The sequence below is a fragment of the Hydractinia symbiolongicarpus genome, chromosome 13 (genome assembly GCF_029227915.1).
Source record: "Hydractinia symbiolongicarpus strain clone_291-10 chromosome 13, HSymV2.1, whole genome shotgun sequence".
NCBI lineage: Eukaryota > Metazoa > Cnidaria > Hydrozoa > Anthoathecata > Hydractiniidae > Hydractinia > Hydractinia symbiolongicarpus.
This window is the reverse complement of record NC_079887.1, coordinates 27157995-27181037: the sequence shown is the minus strand read 5'-3', so window position 1 is coordinate 27181037 and position 23043 is coordinate 27157995.

The following is a 23043-nucleotide window of genomic DNA, read 5'->3' as shown; positions in this document are numbered from 1 at the left end:
ATTAAACTTCTTTTATTCAGCGTCCCATCAAATATTAAAATATTTTTGAAAACTACAAGTCTCATGCGTTTAGTGGTAAAAAAATAATATAAAAAATCGTTCGGGAAATGAGTTTACTCCCTGGGTACTTTCTTTGTATACTTTTGACTATACGGGCCAAGCCCGGGATTTACGGGAAATCGCGGGTTTTTGTTTGCCGGCGATTAAACTTCTTTTATTCAGCGTCTCATCAAAAGTGAAAACATTTTTAAAAACTACAAGTCTTATGCGTTTTAGTGGTGAAAAAATAATTTAAAAAATCGTTCTGGAAATGAGTTTACTACCTGGGTACTTTCTTTGTATACTTCTGACTATACGGGCCGAGTCCGGGATTTAGGGAAATCGCAGGTTTTCGTTTGCCGGCGATTAAACTGCTTTTATTCAGCGTCTCATCAAAAATGAAAACATTTTTGAAAACTACAAGTCTCTTGCGTTTTAGTGGTGAACAAATAATTTAAAAAATCGTTCTGGAAATGAGTTTACTACCTGGGTACTTTCTTTGTATACTTTTGACTATACGGGCCGAGTCCGGGATTTAGGGAAATCGCAGGTTTTCGTTTGCCGGCGATTAAACTGCTTTTATTCAGCGTCTCATCAAAAATGAAAACATTTTTGAAAACTACAAGTCTCATGCGTTTTAGTGGTGAAAAAATAATTTAAAAAATCGTTCGGGAAATGAGTTTACTCCCTGGGTACTTTCTTTGTATACTTCTGACTATACGGGCCAAGCTGGGATTTACGGGAAATCGCGGGTTTTCGTTTGTCGGCGATTAAACTTCTTTTATTCAGCGTCTCATCAAAAATATAAACATTTTTAAAAACTACAAGTCTTATGCGTTTTAGTGGTGAAAAAATAACTTAAAAAATCGTTCTGGAAATGAGTTTACTCCCTGGGTACTTTCTTTGTATACTTTTGACTATACGGGCCGAGTCCGGGATTAACGGGAAATCGCGGATTTTCCTTTGCCGGCAATTAAACTTCTTTTATTCAGCGTCTCATCAAAAATGAAAACACTTTTGAAAACTACAAGTCTCATGCGTTTTAGTGGTGAAAAAAAAATTTAAAAAATCGTTCGGGAAATGAGTTTACTCCCTCGGTACTTTCTTTGTATACATTCGACTATACGGGCCAAGCCCCGGATTTACGGGAAAACGCGGGATTTCGTTTGCCGGCGATTAAACCTCTTTTATTAAGCGTCTCATCAAAAATGAAAACATTTTTGAAAACTACAAGTCTCATGCGTTTTAGTGGTGAAAAAATAATTTAAAAAATCGTTCGGGAAATGAGTTTACTCCCTGGGTACTTTCTTTGTATACTTTTGACTATACGGGCCGAGTCCGGGATTTACGGCAAATCGCGGATTTTCGTTTGCCGGCAATTAAACTTCTTTTATTCAGCGTCCCATCAAATATGAAAATATTTTTGAAAACTACAAGTCTCATGCGTTTAGTGGTAAAAAAATAATATAAAAAATCGTTCGGGAAATGAGTTTACTCCCTGGGTACTTTCTTTGTATACTTTTATTAAGCGTCTCATCAAAAATGAAAACATTTTTGAAAACTACAAGTCTCATGCGTTTTAGTGGTGAAAAAATAATTTAAAAAATCGTTCGGGAAATGAGTTTACTCCCTGGGTACTTTCTTTGTATACTTTTGACTATACGGGCCGAGTCCGGGATTTACGGGAAATCGCGGATTTTCGTTTGCCGGCAATTAAACTTCTTTTATTCAGCGTCCCATCAAATATGAAAATATTTTTGAAAACTACAAGTCTCATGCGTTTAGTGGTAAAAAAATAATATAAAAAATCGTTCGGGAAATGAGTTTACTCCCTGGGTACTTTCTTTGTATACTTTTGACTATACGGGCCGAGTCCGGGATTTAGGGAAATCGCAGGTTTTCGTTTGCCGGCGATTAAACTGCTTTTATTCAGCGTCTCATCAAAAATGAAAACATTTTTGAAAACTACAAGTCTCATGCGTTTTAGTGGTGAAAAAATAATTTAAAAAATCGTTCGGGAAATGAGTTTACTCCCTGGGTACTTTCTTTGTATACTTCTGACTATACGGGCCAAGCCGGGATTTACGGGAAATCGCGGGTTTTCGTTTGTCGGCGATTAAACTTCTTTTATTCAGCGTCTCATCAAAAATAAAAACATTTTTAAAAACTACAAGTCTTATGCGTTTTAGTGGTGAAAAAATAACTTAAAAAATCGTTCTGGAAATGAGTTTACTCCCTGGGTACTTTCTTTGTATACTTTTGACTATACGGGCCGAGTCCGGGATTAACGGGAAATCGCGGATTTTCCTTTGCCGGCAATTAAACTTCTTTTATTCAGCGTCTCATCAAAAATGAAAACACTTTTGAAAACTACAAGTCTCATGCGTTTTAGTGGTGAAAAAAAAATTTAAAAAATCGTTCGGGAAATGAGTTTACTCCCTCGGTACTTTCTTTGTATACATTCGACTATACGGGCCAAGCCCCGGATTTACGGGAAAACGCGGGATTTCGTTTGCCGGCGATTAAACCTCTTTTATTAAGCGTCTCATCAAAAATGAAAACATTTTTGAAAACTACAAGTCTCATGCGTTTTAGTGGTGAAAAAATAATTTAAAAAATCGTTCGGGAAATGAGTTTACTCCCTGGGTACTTTCTTTGTATACTTTTGACTATACGGGCCGAGTCCGGGATTTACGGGAAATCGCGGATTTTCGTTTGCCGGCAATTAAACTTCTTTTATTCAGCGTCCCATCAAATATGAAAATATTTTTGAAAACTACAAGTCTCATGCGTTTAGTGGTAAAAAAATAATATAAAAAATCGTTCGGGAAATGAGTTTACTCCCTGGGTACTTTCTTTGTATACTTTTGACTATACGGGCCAAGCTCGGGATTTACGGGAAATCGCGGGTTTTTGTTTGCCGGTGATTAAACTTCTTTTATTCAGCGTCTCATCAAAAGTGAAAACATTTTTAAAAACTACAAGTCTTATGCATTTTAGTGGTGAAAAAATAATTTAAAAAATCGTTCTGGAAATGAGTTTACTACCTGGGTACTTTCTTTGTATACTTTTGACTATACGGGCCGAGTCCGGGATTTAGGGAAATCGCAGGTTTTCGTTTGCCGGCGATTAAACTGCTTTTATTCAGCGTCTCATTAAAAATGAAAACATTTTTGAAAACTACAAGTCTCATGCGTTTTAGTGGTGAAAAAATAATTTAAAAAATCGTTCGGGAAATGAGTTTACTCCCTGGGTACTTTCTTTGTATACTTTTGACTATACGGGCCAAGCCGGGATTTACGGGAAATCGCGGGTTTTCGTTTGCCGGCGATTAAACTTCTTTTATTCAGCGTCTCATCAAAAATGAAAACATTTTTAAAAACTACAAGTCTTATGCGTTTTAGTGGTGAAAAAATAATTTAAAAAATCGTTCTGGAAATGAGTTTACTCCCTGGGTACTTTCTTTGTATACTTTTGACTATACGGGCCGAGTCTGGGATTTACGGGAAATCGCGGATTTTCGTTTGCCGGCAATTAAACTTCTTTTATTCAGCGTACCATCAAATATGAAAATATTTTTGAAAACTACAAGTCTCATGCGTTTAGTGGTAAAAAAATAATATAAAAAATCGTTCGGGAAATGAGTTTACTCCCTGGGTACTTTCTTTGTATACTTTTGACTATACGGGCCAAGCCCGGGATTTCCGGGAAATCGCGGGTTTTCGTTTGCCGGCGATTAAACTTCTTTTATTCAGCGTCTCATCAAAAGAGAAAACACTTTTAAAAACTACAAGTCTTATGCGTTTTAGTGGTGAAAAAATAATTTAAAAAATCGTTCTGGAAATGAGTTTACTACCTGGGTACTTTCTTTGTATACTTTTGACTATACGGGCCGAGTCCGGGATTTAGGGAAATCGCAGGTTTTCGTTTGCCGGCGATTAAACTTCTTTTATTCAGCGTCTCATCAAAAATGAAAACATTTTTAAAAACTACAAGTCTCATGCGTTTTAGTGGTAAAAAAAAATTTAAAAAATCGTTCGGGAAATGAGTTTACTCCCTCGGTACTTTCTTTGTATACATTCGACTATACGGGCCAAGCCGGGATTTACGGGAAATCGCGGGTTTTCGTTTGCCGGCGATTAAACTTCTTTTATTCAGCGTCTCATCAAAAATGAAAACATTTTTAAAAACTACAAGTCTTATGCGTTTTAGTGGTGAAAAAATAATTTAAAAAATCGTTCTGGAAATGAGTTTACTCCCTGGGTACTTTCTTTGTATACTTTTGACTATACGGGCCGAGTCTGGGATTTACGGGAAATCGCGGATTTTCGTTTGCCGGCAATTAAACTTCTTTTATTCAGCGTACCATCAAATATGAAAATATTTTTGAAAACTACAAGTCTCATGCGTTTAGTGGTAAAAAAATAATATAAAAAATCGTTCGGGAAATGAGTTTACTCCCTGGGTACTTTCTTTGTATACTTTTGACTATACGGGCCAAGCCCGGGATTTCCGGGAAATCGCGGGTTTTCGTTTGCCGGCGATTAAACTTCTTTTATTCAGCGTCTCATCAAAAGAGAAAACACTTTTAAAAACTACAAGTCTTATGCGTTTTAGTGGTGAAAAAATAATTTAAAAAATCGTTCTGGAAATGAGTTTACTACCTGGGTACTTTCTTTGTATACTTTTGACTATACGGGCCGAGTCCGGGATTTAGGGAAATCGCAGGTTTTCGTTTGCCGGCGATTAAACTTCTTTTATTCAGCGTCTCATCAAAAATGAAAACATTTTTAAAAACTACAAGTCTCATGCGTTTTAGTGGTAAAAAAAAATTTAAAAAATCGTTCGGGAAATGAGTTTACTCCCTCGGTACTTTCTTTGTATACATTCGACTATACGGGCCAAGCCCCGGATTTACGGGAAAACGCGGGATTTCGTTTGCCGGCGATTAAACCTCTTTTATTAAGCGTCTCATCAAAAATGAAAACATTTTTGAAAACTACAAGTCTCATGCGTTTTAGTGGTGAAAAAATAATTTAAAAAATCGTTCGGGAAATGAGTTTACTCCCTGGGTACTTTCTTTGTATACTTTTGACTATACGGGCCGAGTCCGGGATTTACGGGAAATCGCGGATTTTCGTTTGCCGGCAATTAAACTTCTTTTATTCAGCGTCCCATCAAATATGAAAATATTTTTGAAAACTACAAGTCTCATGCGTTTAGTGGTAAAAAAATAATATAAAAAATCGTTCGGGAAATGAGTTTACTCCCTGGGTACTTTCTTTGTATACTTTTATTAAGCGTCTCATCAAAAATGAAAACATTTTTGAAAACTACAAGTCTCATGCGTTTTAGTGGTGAAAAAATAATTTAAAAAATCGTTCGGGAAATGAGTTTACTCCCTGGGTACTTTCTTTGTATACTTTTGACTATACGGGCCGAGTCCGGGATTTACGGGAAATCGCGGATTTTCGTTTGCCGGCAATTAAACTTCTTTTATTCAGCGTCCCATCAAATATGAAAATATTTTTGAAAACTACAAGTCTCATGCGTTTAGTGGTAAAAAAATAATATAAAAAATCGTTCGGGAAATGAGTTTACTCCCTGGGTACTTTCTTTGTATACTTTTGACTATACGGGCCGAGTCCGGGATTTAGGGAAATCGCAGGTTTTCGTTTGCCGGCGATTAAACTGCTTTTATTCAGCGTCTCATCAAAAATGAAAACATTTTTGAAAACTACAAGTCTCATGCGTTTTAGTGGTGAAAAAATAATTTAAAAAATCGTTCGGGAAATGAGTTTACTCCCTGGGTACTTTCTTTGTATACTTCTGACTATACGGGCCAAGCCGGGATTTACGGGAAATCGCGGGTTTTCGTTTGTCGGCGATTAAACTTCTTTTATTCAGCGTCTCATCAAAAATAAAAACATTTTTAAAAACTACAAGTCTTATGCGTTTTAGTGGTGAAAAAATAACTTAAAAAATCGTTCTGGAAATGAGTTTACTCCCTGGGTACTTTCTTTGTATACTTTTGACTATACGGGCCGAGTCCGGGATTAACGGGAAATCGCGGATTTTCCTTTGCCGGCAATTAAACTTCTTTTATTCAGCGTCTCATCAAAAATGAAAACACTTTTGAAAACTACAAGTCTCATGCGTTTTAGTGGTGAAAAAAAAATATAAAAAATCGTTCGGGAAATGAGTTTACTCCCTCGGTACTTTCTTTGTATACATTCGACTATACGGGCCAAGCCCCGGATTTACGGGAAAACGCGGGATTTCGTTTGCCGGCGATTAAACCTCTTTTATTAAGCGTCTCATCAAAAATGAAAACATTTTTGAAAACTACAAGTCTCATGCGTTTTAGTGGTGAAAAAATAATTTAAAAAATCGTTCGGGAAATGAGTTTACTCCCTGGGTACTTTCTTTGTATACTTTTGACTATACGGGCCGAGTCCGGGATTTACGGGAAATCGCGGATTTTCGTTTGCGGCAATTAAACTTCTTTTATTCAGCGTCCCATCAAATATGAAAATATTTTTGAAAACTACAAGTCTCATGCGTTTAGTGGTAAAAAAATAATATAAAAAATCGTTCGGGAAATGAGTTTACTCCCTGGGTACTTTCTTTGTATACTTTTGACTATACGGGCCAAGCTCGGGATTTACGGGAAATCGCGGGTTTTTGTTTGCCGGTGATTAAACTTCTTTTATTCAGCGTCTCATCAAAAGTGAAAACATTTTTAAAAACTACAAGTCTTATGCGTTTTAGTGGTGAAAAAATAATTTAAAAAATCGTTCTGGAAATGAGTTTACTACCTGGGTACTTTCTTTGTATACTTTTGACTATACGGGCCGAGTCCGGGATTTAGGGAAATCGCAGGTTTTCGTTTGCCGGCGATTAAACTGCTTTTATTCAGCGTCTCATTAAAAATGAAAACATTTTTGAAAACTACAAGTCTCATGCGTTTTAGTGGTGAAAAAATAATTTAAAAAATCGTTCGGGAAATGAGTTTACTCCCTGGGTACTTTCTTTGTATACTTTTGACTATACGGGCCAAGCCGGGATTTACGGGAAATCGCGGGTTTTCGTTTGCCGGCGATTAAACTTCTTTTATTCAGCGTCTCATCAAAAATGAAAACATTTTTAAAAACTACAAGTCTTATGCGTTTTAGTGGTGAAAAAATAATTTAAAAAATCGTTCTGGAAATGAGTTTACTCCCTGGGTACTTTCTTTGTATACTTTTGACTATACGGGCCGAGTCTGGGATTTACGGGAAATCGCGGATTTTCGTTTGCCGGCAATTAAACTTCTTTTATTCAGCGTCCCATCAAATATGAAAATATTTTTGAAAACTACAAGTCTCATGCGTTTAGTGGTAAAAAAATAATATAAAAAATCGTTCGGGAAATGAGTTTACTCCCTGGGTACTTTCTTTGTATACTTTTGACTATACGGGCCAAGCCCGGGATTTACGGGAAATCGCGGGTTTTCGTTTGCCGGCGATTAAACTTCTTTTATTCAGCGTCTCATCAAAAGAGAAAACACTTTTAAAAACTACAAGTCTTATGCGTTTTAGTAGTGAAAAAATAATTTAAAAAATCGTTCTGGAAATGAGTTTACTACCTGGGTACTTTCTTTGTATACTTTTGACTATACGGGCCGAGTCCGGGATTTAGGGAAATCGCAGGTTTTCGTTTGCCGGCGATTAAACTGCTTTTATTCAGCGTCTCATCAAAAATGAAAACATTTTTGAAAACTACAAGTCTCATGCGTTTTAGTGGTGAAAAAATAATTTAAAAAATCGTTCGGGAAATGAGTTTACTCCCTGGGTACTTTCTTTGTATACTTTTGACTATACGGGCCAAGCCGGGATTTACGGGAAATCGCGGGTTTTTGTTTGCCGGCGATTAAAATTCTTTTATTCAGCGTCTCATCAAAAATGAAAACATTTTTAAAAACTACAAGTCTTATGCGTTTTAGTGGTGAAAAAATAATTTAAAAAATCGTTCTGGAAATGAGTTTTCTCCCTGTGTACTTTCTTTGTATACTTTTGACTATACGGGCCGAGTCCGGGATTTAGGGAAATCGCAGGTTTTCGTTTGCCGGCGATTAAACTGCTTTTATTCAGCGTCTCATCAAAAATGAAAACATTTTTGAAAACTACAAGTCTCATGCGTTTTAGTGGTGAAAAAATAATTTAAAAAATCGTTCGGGAAATGAGTTTACTCTCAGGGTACTTTGTTTGTATACATTCGACTATACGGGCCGAGTCCGGGATTTAGGGAAATCGCAGGTTTTCGTTTGCCGGCGATTAAACTCCTTTTATTCAGCGTCTCATCAAAAATGAAAACATTTTTGACAACTACAAGTCTCCTGCGTTTTAGTGGTGAAAAAATAATTTAAAAAATCGTTCGGGAAATGAGTTTACTCCCTGGGTACTTTCTTTGTATACTTTTGACTATACGGGCCAAGCCGGGATTTACGGAAAATCGCGGATTTTTGTTTGCCGGCAATTAAACTTCTTTTATTCAGCGTCCCATCAAATATGAAAATATTTTTGAAAACTACAAGTCTCATGCGTTTTAGTGGTGAAAAAATAATTTAAAAAATCGTTCTGGAAATGAGTTTACTCTCAGGGTACTTTCTTTGTATACATTCGACTATACGTGCCAAGCCCGGGATTTACGGGAAATCGCGGGTTTTCTTTTGCCGACGATTAAACTGCTTTTATTCAGCGTCTCATCAAAAATGAAAACATTCTTGAAAACTACAAGTCTCATGCGTTTTAGTGGTGAAATAATAATTTAAAAAATCGTTTGGGAAATGAGTTTACTCCCTGGGTACTTTCTTTGTATACTTTTGACTATTCGGCCGAGTCCAGGATTTACGGGAAATCGCAGGTTTTCGTTTGCCGGCAATTAAACTTCTTTTATTCAGCGTTTCATCAAAAATGAAAACATTTTTAAAAACTACAAGTCTCATGCGTTTTAGTGGTGAAAAAGTAATTTAAAAAATCGTTCGGGAAATGAGTTTACTCCCTGGGTACTTACTTTGTATACTTTTGACTATACGGGCCGAGCCGGCATTTACGGGAAATCGGGGGTTTTCGTTTGCTGGCGATTAAACTTCTTTTATTCAGCGTCTCATCAAAAATGAAAACATTTTTAAAAACTACAAGTCTTATGCGTTTTAGTGGTGAAAAAATAATTTAAAAAATCGTTCGGGAAATGAGTTTACTCCCTGGGTACTTTCTTTGTATACTTTTGACTATACGGGCCGAGTCCGGGATTTAGGGAAATCGCAGGTTTTCGTTTGCCGGCGGTTAAACTGCTTTTATTCAGCGTCTCATCAAAAATGAAAACATTTTTGAAAACTACAAGTCTCATGCGTTTTAGTGGTGAAAAAATAATTTAAAAAATCGTTCGGGAAATGAGTTTACTCCCTGGGTACTTTCTTTGTATACTTTTGACTATACGGGCCAAGCCGGGATTTACGGGAAATCGCGGGTTTTCGTTTGCCGGCGATTAAACTTCTTTTATTCAGCGTCTCATCAAAAATGAAAACATTTTTAAAAACTACAAGTCTCATGCGTTTTAGTGGTGAAAATATAATTTAAAAAATCGTTCTGGAAATGAGTTTACTCCCTGGGTACTTTCTTTGTATACTTTTGACTATACGGGCCGAGTCCGGGATTTAGGGAAATCGCAGGTTTTCGTTTGCCGGCGATTAAACTGCTTTTATTCAGCGTCTCATCAAAAATGAAAACATTTTTGAAAACTACAAGTCTCATGCGTTTTAGTGGTGAAAAAATAATTTAAAAAAACGTTCGGGAAATGAGTTTACTCCCTGGGTAATTTCTTTGTATACTTTTGACTATACGGCCCGAGTCCGGGATTTACGGGAAATCGCGGATTTTCGTTTGCCGGCGATTAAACTTCTTTTATTCAGCGTCCCATCAAATATGAAAATATTTTTGAAAACTACAAGTCTCATACGTTTAGTGGTAAAAAAATAATTTAAAAAATCGTTCTGGAAATGAGTTTACTCCCTGGGTACTTTCTTTGTATACTTTTGACTATACGGGCCGAGTCCGGGATTTAGGGAAATCGCAGGTTTTCGTTTGCCGGCGATTAAACTGCTTTTATTCAGCGTCTCATCAAAAAAGTAAACATTTTTGAAAACTACAAGTCTCATGCGTTTTAGTGGTGAAAAAATAATTTAAAAAATCGTTCGGGAAATGAGTTTACTCCCTGGGAACTTTCTTTGTATACCTTTGACTATACGGGCCAAGCCGGGATTTACGGGAAATCGTGGGTTTTCGTTTGCCGGCGATTAAACTTCTTTTATTCAGCGTCTCATCAAAAATGAAAACATTTTTAAAAACTACAAGTCTCATGCGTTTTAGTGGTGAAAATATAATTTAAAAAATCGTTCTGGAAATGAGTTTACTCCCTGGGTACTTTCTTTGTATACTTTTGACTATACGGGCCGAGTCCGGGATTTAGGGAAATCGCAGGTTTTCGTTTGCCGGCGATTAAACTGCTTTTATTCAGCGTCTCATCAAAAATGAAAACATTTTTGAAAACTACAAGTCTCATGCGTTTTAGTGGTGAAAAAATAATTTAAAAAATCGTTCGGGAAATGAGTTTACTCCCTGGGTACTTTCTTTGTATACTTTTGACTATACGGGCCGAGTCCGGGATTTACGGGAAATCGCAGATTTTCGTTTGCCGGCGATTAAACTTCTTTTATTCAGCGTCCCATCAAATATGAAAATATTTTTGAAAACTACAAGTCTCATGCGTTTAGTGGTAAAAAAATAATATAAAATATCGTTCGGGAAATGAGTTTACTCCCTGGGTACTTTCTTTGTATACTTTTGACTATACGGGCCAAGCGCGGGATTTACGGGAAATCGCGGGTTTTCGTTTGCCGGCGATTAAACTTCTTTTATTCAGCGTCTCATCAAAAATGAAAACATTTTTGAAAACTACAAGTCTCATGCGTTTTAGTGGTGAAAAAATAATTTAAAAAATCGTTCGGGAAATGAGTTTACTCCCTGGGTACTTTCTTTGTATACTTTTGACTGTACGGGCCGAGTCCGGGATTTACGGGAAATCGCGGATTTTCGTTTGCCGGCGATTAAACTTCTTTTATTTAGCGTCCCATCAAATATGAAAATATTTTTGAAAACTACAAGTCTCATGCGTTTAGTGGTAAAAAAATAATATAAAAAATCGTTCGGGAAATGAGTTTACTCCCTGGGTACTTTCTTTGTATACTTTTGACTATACGGGCCAAGCGCGGGATTTACGGGAAATCGCGGGTTTTTGTTTGCCGGCGATTAAACTTCTTTTATTCAGCGTCTCATCAAAAATGAAAACATTTTTAAAAACTAGAAGTCTTATGCGTTTTAGTGGTGAAAAAATAATTTAAAAAATCGTTCTGGAAATGAGTTTACTCCCTTGGTACTTTATTTGTATACTTTTGACTATACGGGCCGAGTCTGGGATTTAGGGAAATCGCAGGTTTTCGTTTGCCGGCGATTAAACTGCTTTTATTCAGCGTCTCATCAAAAATGAAAACATTTTTGAAAACTACAAGTCTCATGCGTTTTAGTGGTGAAATAATAATTTAAAAAATCGTTCGGGAAATGAGTTTACTCCCTGGGTACTTTCTTTGTATACTTTTGACTATACGGGCCAAGCCGGGATTTACGGGAAATCGCGGGTTTTCGTTTGCTGGCGATTAAACTTCTTTTTTTCAGCGTCTCATCAAAAATGAAAACATTTTTGAAAACTACAAGTCTCATGCGTTTTAGTGGTGAAAAAATAATTTAAAAAATCGTTCGGGAAATGAGTTTACTCCCTGGGTACTTTCTTTGTATACTTTTGACTATATGGGCCGAGTCCGGGATTTACGGGAAATCGCGGATTTTCGTTTGCCGGCGATTAAACTTCTTTTATTCAGCGTCCCATCAAATATGAAAATATTTTTGAAAACTACAAGTCCCATGCGTTTAGTGGTAAAAAAATAATATAAAAAATCGTTCGGGAAATGAGTTTACTCCCTGGGTACTTTCTTTGTATACTTTTGACTATACGGGCCAAGCGCGGGATTTACGGGAAATCGCGGGTTTTCGTTTGCCGGCGATTAAACTTCTTTTATTCAGCGTCTCATCAAAAATGAAATCATTTTTAAAAACTACAAGTCTTATGCGTTGTAGTGGTGAAAAAATAATTTAAAAAATCGTTCTGGAAATGAGTTTAATCCCTGGGTACTTTCTTTGTATACTTTTGACTATACGGGCCGAGTCCGGGATTTACGGGAAATCGCGGGTTTTCGTTTGCCGGCGATTAAACTTCTTTTATTCAGCGTCTCAACAAAAATGAAAACATTTTTAAAAACTACAAGTCTCATGCGTTTTAGTGGTGAAAATATAATTTAAAAAATCGTTCTGGAAATGAGTTTACTCCCTGGGTACTTTCTTTGTATACTTTTGACTATACGGGCCGAGTCCGGATTTAGGGAAATCGCAGGTTTTCGTTTGCCGGCGAATAAACTGCTTTTATTCAGCGTCTCATCAAAAATGAAAACATTTTTGAAAACTACAAGTCTCATGCGTTTAGTGGTAAAAAAATAATATAAAAAATCGTTCTGGAAATGAGTTTACTCCCTTGGTACTTTATTTGTATACTTTTGACTATACGGGCCGAGTCTGGGATTTAGGGAAATCGCAGGTTTTCGTTTGCCGGCGATTAAACTTCTTTTATTCAGCGTCTCATCAAAAATGAAAACATTTTTAAAAACTACAAGTCTCATGCGTTTTAGTGGTGAAATAATAATTTAAAAAATCGTTCGGGAAATGAGTTTACTCCCTGGGTACTTTCTTTGTATACTTTTGACTATACGGGCCAAGCCGGGATTTACGGGAAATCGCGGGTTTTCGTTTGCTGGCGATTAAACTTCTTTTTTTCAGCGTCTCATCAAAAATGAAAACATTTTTAAAAACTACAAGTCTCATGCGTTTTAGTGGTGAAAAAATAATTTAAAAAATCGTTCGGGAAATGAGTTTACTCCCTGGGTACTTTCTTTGTATACTTTTGACTATATGGGCCGAGTCCGGGATTTACGGGAAATCGCGGATTTTCGTTTGCCGGCGATTAAACTTCTTTTATTCAGCGTCCCATCAAATATGAAAATATTTTTGAAAACTACAAGTCCCATGCGTTTAGTGGTAAAAAAATAATATAAAAAATCGTTCGGGAAATGAGTTTACTCCCTGGGTACTTTCTTTGTATACTTTTGACTATACGGGCCAAGCGCGGGATTTACGGGAAATCGCGGGTTTTCGTTTGCCGGCGATTAAACTTCTTTTATTCAGCGTCTCATCAAAAATGAAATCATTTTTAAAAACTACAAGTCTTATGCGTTGTAGTGGTGAAAAAATAATTTAAAAAATCGTTCTGGAAATGAGTTTAATCCCTGGGTACTTTCTTTGTATACTTTTGACTATACGGGCCGAGTCCGGGATTTACGGGAAATCGCGGGTTTTCGTTTGCCGGCGATTAAACTTCTTTTATTCAGCGTCTCAACAAAAATGAAAACATTTTTAAAAACTACAAGTCTCATGCGTTTTAGTGGTGAAAATATAATTTAAAAAATCGTTCTGGAAATGAGTTTACTCCCTGGGTACTTTCTTTGTATACTTTTGACTATACGGGCCGAGTCCGGATTTAGGGAAATCGCAGGTTTTCGTTTGCCGGCGAATAAACTGCTTTTATTCAGCGTCTCATCAAAAATGAAAACATTTTTGAAAACTACAAGTCTCATGCGTTTAGTGGTAAAAAAATAATATAAAAAATCGTTCTGGAAATGAGTTTACTCCCTTGGTACTTTATTTGTATACTTTTGACTATACGGGCCGAGTCTGGGATTTAGGGAAATCGCAGGTTTTCGTTTGCCGGCGATTAAACTTCTTTTATTCAGCGTCTCATCAAAAATGAAAACATTTTTAAAAACTACAAGTCTCATGCGTTTTAGTGGTGAAATAATAATTTAAAAAATCGTTCGGGAAATGAGTTTACTCCCTGGGTACTTTCTTTGTATACTTTTGACTATACGGGCCAAGCCGGGATTTACGGGAAATCGCGGGTTTTCGTTTGCTGGCGATTAAACTTCTTTTTTTCAGCGTCTCATCAAAAATGAAAACATTTTTAAAAACTACAAGTCTCATGCGTTTTAGTGGTGAAAAAATAATTTAAAAAATCGTTCGGGAAATGAGTTTACTCCCTGGGTACTTTCTTTGTATACTTTTGACTATATGGGCCGAGTCCGGGATTTACGGGAAATCGCGGATTTTCGTTTGCCGGCGATTAAACTTCTTTTATTCAGCGTCCCATCAAATATGAAAATATTTTTGAAAACTACAAGTCCCATGCGTTTAGTGGTAAAAAAATAATATAAAAAATCGTTCGGGAAATGAGTTTACTCCCTGGGTACTTTCTTTGTATACTTTTGACTATACGGGCCAAGCGCGGGATTTACGGGAAATCGCGGGTTTTCGTTTGCCGGCGATTAAACTTCTTTTATTCAGCGTCTCATCAAAAATGAAATCATTTTTAAAAACTACAAGTCTTATGCGTTGTAGTGGTGAAAAAATAATTTAAAAAATCGTTCTGGAAATGAGTTTAATCCCTGGGTACTTTCTTTGTATACTTTTGACTATACGGGCCGAGTCCGGGATTTACGGGAAATCGCGGGTTTTCGTTTGCCGGCGATTAAACTTCTTTTATTCAGCGTCTCATCAAAAATGAAAACATTTTTAAAAACTACAAGTCTCATGCGTTTTAGTGGTGAAAATATAATTTAAAAAATCGTTCTGGAAATGAGTTTACTCCCTGGGTACTTTCTTTGTATACTTTTGACTATACGGGCCGAGTCCGGGATTTAGGGAAATCGCAGGTTTTCGTTTGCCGGCGAATAAACTGCTTTTATTCAGCGTCTCATCAAAAATGAAAACATTTTTAAAAACTACAAGTCTTATGCGTTGTAGTGGTGAAAAAATAATTTAAAAAATCGTTCTGGAAATGAGTTTAATCCCTGGGTACTTTCTTTGTATACTTTTGACTATACGGGCCGAGTCCGGGATTTACGGGAAATCGCGGGTTTTCGTTTGCCGGCGATTAAACTTCTTTTATTCAGCGTCTCATCAAAAATGAAAACATTTTTAAAAACTACAAGTCTCATGCGTTTTAGTGGTGAAAATATAATTTAAAAAATCGTTCTGGAAATGAGTTTACTCCCTGGGTACTTTCTTTGTATACTTTTGACTATACGGGCCGAGTCCGGGATTTAGGGAAATCGCAGGTTTTCGTTTGCCGGCGAATAAACTGCTTTTATTCAGCGTCTCATCAAAAATGAAAACATTTTTGAAAACTACAAGTCTCATGCGTTTAGTGGTAAAAAAATAATATAAAAAATCGTTCGGGAAATGAGTTTACTCCCTGGGTACTTTCTTTGTATACTTTTGACTATACGGGCCAAGCGCGGGATTTACAGGAAATCGCGGGTTTTCGTTTGCCGGCGATTAAACTTCTTTTATTCAGCGTCTCATCAAAAATGAAAACATTTTTGAAAACTACAAGTCTCATGCGTTTTAGTGGTGAAAAAATAATTTAAAAAATCGTTCGGGAAATGAGTTTACTCCCTGGGTACTTTCTTTGTATACTTTTGACTATACGGGCCGAGTCCGGGATTTACGGGAAATCGCGGATTTTCGTTTGCCGGCGATTAAACTTCTTTTATTCAGCGTCCCATCAAATATGAAAATATTTTTGAAAACTACAAGTCTCATGCGTTTAGTGGTAAAAAAATAATATAAAAAATCGTTCGGGAAATGAGTTTACTCCCTGGGTACTTTCTTTGTATACTTTTGACTATACGGGCCAAGCGCGGGATTTACGGGAAATCGCGGGTTTTTGTTTGCCGGCGATTAAACTTCTTTTATTCAGCGTCTCATCAAAAATGAAAACATTTTTAAAAACTACAAGTCTTATGCGTTTTAGTGGTCAAAAAATAATTTAAAAAATCGTTCTGGAAATGAGTTTACTCCCTTGGTACTTTCTTTGTATACTTTTGACTATACGGGCCGAGTCCGGGATTTAGGGAAATCGCAGGTTTTCGTTTGCCGGCGATTAAACTGCTTTTATTCAGCGTCTCATCAAAAATGAAAACATTTTTGAAAACTACAAGTCTCATGCGTTTTAGTGGTGAAATAATAATTTAAAAAATCGTTCGGGAAATGAGTTTACTCCCTGGGTACTTTCTTTGTATACTTTTGACTATACGGGCCAAGCCGGGATTTACGGGAAATCGCGGGTTTTCGTTTGCTGGCGATTAAACTTCTTTTTTTCAGCGTCTCATCAAAAATGAAAACATTTTTAAAAACTACAAGTCTCATGCGTTTTAGTGGTGAAAATATAATTTAAAAAATCGTTCTGGAAATGAGTTTTTTCCCTGGGTACTTTCTTTGTATACTTTTGACTATACGGGCCGAGTCCGGGATTTAAGGAAATCGCAGGTTTTCGTTTGCCGGCGATTAAACTGCTTTTATTCAGCGTCTCATCAAAAATGAAAACATTTTTGAAAACTACAAGTCTCATGCGTTTTAGTGGTGAAAAAATAATTTAAAAAATCGTTCGGGAAATGAGTTTACTCCCTGGGTACTTTCTTTGTATACTTTTGACTATATGGGCCGAGTCCGGGATTTACGGGAAATCGCGGATTTTCGTTTGCCGGCGATTAAACTTCTTTTATTCAGCGTCCCATCAAATATGAAAATATTTTTGAAAACTACAAGTCCCATGCGTTTAGTGGTAAAAAAATAATATAAAAAATCGTTCGGGAAATGAGTTTACTCCCTGGGTACTTTCTTTGTATACTTTTGATTATACGGGCCAAGCGCGGGATTTACGGGAAATCGCGGGTTTTCGTTTGCCGGCGATTAAACTTCTTTTATTCAGCGTCTCATCAAAAATGAAATCATTTTTAAAAACTACAAGTCTTATGCGTTGTAGTGGTGAAAAAATAATTTAAAAAATCGTTCTGGAAATGAGTTTAATCCCTGGGTACTTTCTTTGTATACTTTTGACTATACGGGCCGAGTCCGGGATTTACGGGAAATCGCGGGTTTTCGTTTGCCGGCGATTAAACTTCTTTTATTCAGCGTCTCATCAAAAATGAAAACATTTTTAAAAACTACAAGTCTCATGCGTTTTAGTGGTGAAAATATAATTTAAAAAATCGTTCTGGAAATGAGTTTACTCCCTGGGTACTTTCTTTGTATACTTTTGACTATACGGGCCGAGTCCGGGATTTAGGGAAATCGCAGGTTTTCGTTTGCCGGCGAATAAACTGCTTTTATTCAGCGTCTCATCAAAAATGAAAACATTTTTGAAAACTACAAGTGTCATGCGTTTTAGTGGTGAAAAAATAATTTAAAAAATCGTTCGGGAAATGAGTTTACTCCCTGGGTACTTTCTTTGTATACTTTTGACTATACGGGCCAAGCCGGGATTTACGGGAAATCACGGGTTTTCGTTTGCCGGCGATTAAACTTCTTTTATTCAGCGTCCCATCAAATATGAAAATATTTTTGAAAACTACAAGTCTCATGCGTTTAGTGGTAAAAAAATAATATAAAAAATCGTTCGGGAAATGAGTTTACTCCCTGGGTACTTTCTTTGTATACTTTTGACTATACGGGCCAAGCGCGGGATTTACGGGAAATCGCGGGTTTTCGTTTGCCGGCGATTAAACTTCTTTTATTCAGCGTCTCATCAAAAATGAAATCATTTTTAAAAACTACAAGTCTTATGCGTTGTAGTGGTGAAAAAATAATTTAAAAAATCGTTCTGGAAATGAGTTTAATCCCTGGGTACTTTCTTTGTATACTTTTGACTATACGGGCCGAGTCCGGGATTTACGGGAAATCGCGGGTTTTCGTTTGCCGGCGATTAAACTTCTTTTATTCAGCGTCTCATCAAAAATGAAAACATTTTTAAAAACTACAAGTCTCATGCGTTTTAGTGGTGAAAATATAATTTAAAAAATCGTTCTGGAAATGAGTTTACTCCCTGGGTACTTTCTTTGTATACTTTTGACTATACGGGCCGAGTCCGGGATTTAGGGAAATCACAGGTTTTCGTTTGCCGGCGATTAAACTGCTTTTATTCAGCGTCTCATCAAAAATGAAAACATTTTTAAAAACTACAAGTGTCATGCGTTTTAGTGGTGAAAAAATAATTTAAAAAATCGTTCGGGAAATGAGTTTACTCCCTGGGTACTTTCTTTGTATACTTTTGACTATACGGGCCAAGCCGGGATTTACGGGAAATCACGGGTTTTCGTTTGCCGGCGATTAAACTTCTTTTATTCAGCGTCTCATCAAAAATGAAAACATTTTTAAAAACTACAAGTCTCATGGGCTTTAGTGGTGAAGAAATAATTTAAAAAATCGTTCTGGAAATGAGTTTACTCACAGGGTACTTTCTTTGTATACTTTTGACTATACGGGCCGAGTCCGGGATTTAGGGAAATCGCAGGTTTTCGTTTGCCGGCGATTAAACTGCTTTTATTCAGCGTCTCATCAAAAATGAAAACATTTTTGAAAACTACAAGTGTCATGCGTTTTAGTGGTGAAAAAATAATTTAAAAAATCGTTCGGGAAATGAGTTTACTCCCTGGGTACTTTCTTTGTATACTTTTGACTATACGGGCCGAGTCCGGGATTTAGGGAAATCGCAGGTTTTCGTTTGCCGGCGATTAAACTGCTTTTATTCAGCGTCTCATTAAAAATGAAAACATTTTTGAAAACTACAAGTCTCATGCGTTTTAGTGGTGAAAAAATAATTTAAAAAATCGTTCGGGAAATGAGTTTACTCCCTGGGTACTTTCTTTGTATACTTTTGACTATACGGGCCAAGCCGGGATTTACGGGAAATCGCGGGTTTTCGTTTGCCGGCGATTAAACTTCTTTTATTCAGCGTCTCATCAAAAATGAAAACATTTTTAAAAACTACAAGTCTTATGCGTTTTAGTGGTGAAAAAATAATTTAAAAAATCGTTCTGGAAATGAGTTTACTCCCTGGGTACTTTCTTTGTATACTTTTGACTATACGGGCCGAGTCTGGGATTTACGGGAAATCGCGGATTTTCGTTTGCCGGCAATTAAACTTCTTTTATTCAGCGTCCCATCAAATATGAAAATATTTTTGAAAACTACAAGTCTCATGCGTTTAGTGGTAAAAAAATAATATAAAAAATCGTTCGGGAAATGAGTTTACTCCCTGGGTACTTTCTTTGTATACTTTTGACTATACGGGCCAAGCCCGGGATTTACGGGAAATCGCGGGTTTTCGTTTGCCGGCGATTAAACTTCTTTTATTCAGCGTCTCATCAAAAGAGAAAACACTTTTAAAAACTACAAGTCTTATGCGTTTTAGTAGTGAAAAAATAATTTAAAAAATCGTTCTGGAAATGAGTTTACTACCTGGGTACTTTCTTTGTATACTTTTGACTATACGGGCCGAGTCCGGGATTTAGGGAAATCGCAGGTTTTCGTTTGCCGGCGATTAAACTGCTTTTATTCAGCGTCTCATCAAAAATGAAAACATTTTTGAAAACTACAAGTCTCATGCGTTTTAGTGGTGAAAAAATAATTTAAAAAATCGTTCGGGAAATGAGTTTACTCCCTGGGTACTTTCTTTGTATACTTTTGACTATACGGGCCAAGCCGGGATTTACGGGAAATCGCGGGTTTTTGTTTGCCGGCGATTAAAATTCTTTTATTCAGCGTCTCATCAAAAATGAAAACATTTTTAAAAACTACAAGTCTTATGCGTTTTAGTGGTGAAAAAATAATTTAAAAAATCGTTCTGGAAATGAGTTTTCTCCCTGTGTACTTTCTTTGTATACTTTTGACTATACGGGCCGAGTCCGGGATTTAGGGAAATCGCAGGTTTTCGTTTGCCGGCGATTAAACTGCTTTTATTCAGCGTCTCATCAAAAATGAAAACATTTTTGAAAACTACAAGTCTCATGCGTTTTAGTGGTGAAAAAATAATTTAAAAAATCGTTCGGGAAATGAGTTTACTCTCAGGGTACTTTGTTTGTATACATTCGACTATACGGGCCGAGTCCGGGATTTAGGGAAATCGCAGGTTTTCGTTTGCCGGCGATTAAACTCCTTTTATTCAGCGTCTCATCAAAAATGAAAACATTTTTGACAACTACAAGTCTCCTGCGTTTTAGTGGTGAAAAAATAATTTAAAAAATCGTTCGGGAAATGAGTTTACTCCCTGGGTACTTTCTTTGTATACTTTTGACTATACGGGCCAAGCCGGGATTTACGGAAAATCGCGGATTTTTGTTTGCCGGCAATTAAACTTCTTTTATTCAGCGTCCCATCAAATATGAAAATATTTTTGAAAACTACAAGTCTCATGCGTTTTAGTGGTGAAAAAATAATTTAAAAAATCGTTCTGGAAATGAGTTTACTCTCAGGGTACTTTCTTTGTATACATTCGACTATACGTGCCAAGCCCGGGATTTACGGGAAATCGCGGGTTTTCTTTTGCCGACGATTAAACTGCTTTTATTCAGCGTCTCATCAAAAATGAAAACATTCTTGAAAACTACAAGTCTCATGCGTTTTAGTGGTGAAATAATAATTTAAAAAATCGTTTGGGAAATGAGTTTACTCCCTGGGTACTTTCTTTGTATACTTTTGACTATTCGGCCGAGTCCAGGATTTACGGGAAATCGCAGGTTTTCGTTTGCCGGCAATTAAACTTCTTTTATTCAGCGTTTCATCAAAAATGAAAACATTTTTAAAAACTACAAGTCTCATGCGTTTTAGTGGTGAAAAAGTAATTTAAAAAATCGTTCGGGAAATGAGTTTACTCCCTGGGTACTTACTTTGTATACTTTTGACTATACGGGCCGAGCCGGCATTTACGGGAAATCGGGGGTTTTCGTTTGCTGGCGATTAAACTTCTTTTATTCAGCGTCTCATCAAAAATGAAAACATTTTTAAAAACTACAAGTCTTATGCGTTTTAGTGGTGAAAAAATAATTTAAAAAATCGTTCGGGAAATGAGTTTACTCCCTGGGTACTTTCTTTGTATACTTTTGACTATACGGGCCGAGTCCGGGATTTAGGGAAATCGCAGGTTTTCGTTTGCCGGCGGTTAAACTGCTTTTATTCAGCGTCTCATCAAAAATGAAAACATTTTTGAAAACTACAAGTCTCATGCGTTTTAGTGGTGAAAAAATAATTTAAAAAATCGTTCGGGAAATGAGTTTACTCCCTGGGTACTTTCTTTGTATACTTTTGACTATACGGGCCAAGCCGGGATTTACGGGAAATCGCGGGTTTTCGTTTGCCGGCGATTAAACTTCTTTTATTCAGCGTCTCATCAAAAATGAAAACATTTTTAAAAACTACAAGTCTCATGCGTTTTAGTGGTGAAAATATAATTTAAAAAATCGTTCTGGAAATGAGTTTACTCCCTGGGTACTTTCTTTGTATACTTTTGACTATACGGGCCGAGTCCGGGATTTAGGGAAATCGCAGGTTTTCGTTTGCCGGCGATTAAACTGCTTTTATTCAGCGTCTCATCAAAAATGAAAACATTTTTGAAAACTACAAGTCTCATGCGTTTTAGTGGTGAAAAAATAATTTAAAAAATCGTTCGGGAAATGAGTTTACTCCCTGGGTAATTTCTTTGTATACTTTTGACTATACGGCCCGAGTCCGGGATTTACGGGAAATCGCGGATTTTCGTTTGCCGGCGATTAAACTTCTTTTATTCAGCGTCCCATCAAATATGAAAATATTTTTGAAAACTACAAGTCTCATACGTTTAGTGGTAAAAAAATAATTTAAAAAATCGTTCTGGAAATGAGTTTACTCCCTGGGTACTTTCTTTGTATACTTTTGACTATACGGGCCGAGTCCGGGATTTAGGGAAATCGCAGGTTTTCGTTTGCCGGCGATTAAACTGCTTTTATTCAGCGTCTCATCAAAAAAGTAAACATTTTTGAAAACTACAAGTCTCATGCGTTTTAGTGGTGAAAAAATAATTTAAAAAATCGTTCGGGAAATGAGTTTACTCCCTGGGAACTTTCTTTGTATACCTTTGACTATACGGGCCAAGCCGGGATTTACGGGAAATCGTGGGTTTTCGTTTGCCGGCGATTAAACTTCTTTTATTCAGCGTCTCATCAAAAATGAAAACATTTTTAAAAACTACAAGTCTCATGCGTTTTAGTGGTGAAAATATAATTTAAAAAATCGTTCTGGAAATGAGTTTACTCCCTGGGTACTTTCTTTGTATACTTTTGACTATACGGGCCGAGTCCGGGATTTAGGGAAATCGCAGGTTTTCGTTTGCCGGCGATTAAACTGCTTTTATTCAGCGTCTCATCAAAAATGAAAACATTTTTGAAAACTACAAGTCTCATGCGTTTTAGTGGTGAAAAAATAATTTAAAAAATCGTTCGGGAAATGAGTTTACTCCCTGGGTACTTTCTTTGTATACTTTTGACTATACGGGCCGAGTCCGGGATTTACGGGAAATCGCAGATTTTCGTTTGCCGGCGATTAAACTTCTTTTATTCAGCGTCCCATCAAATATGAAAATATTTTTGAAAACTACAAGTCTCATGCGTTTAGTGGTAAAAAAATAATATAAAATATCGTTCGGGAAATGAGTTTACTCCCTGGGTACTTTCTTTGTATACTTTTGACTATACGGGCCAAGCGCGGGATTTACGGGAAATCGCGGGTTTTCGTTTGCCGGCGATTAAACTTCTTTTATTCAGCGTCTCATCAAAAATGAAAACATTTTTGAAAACTACAAGTCTCATGCGTTTTAGTGGTGAAAAAATAATTTAAAAAATCGTTCGGGAAATGAGTTTACTCCCTGGGTACTTTC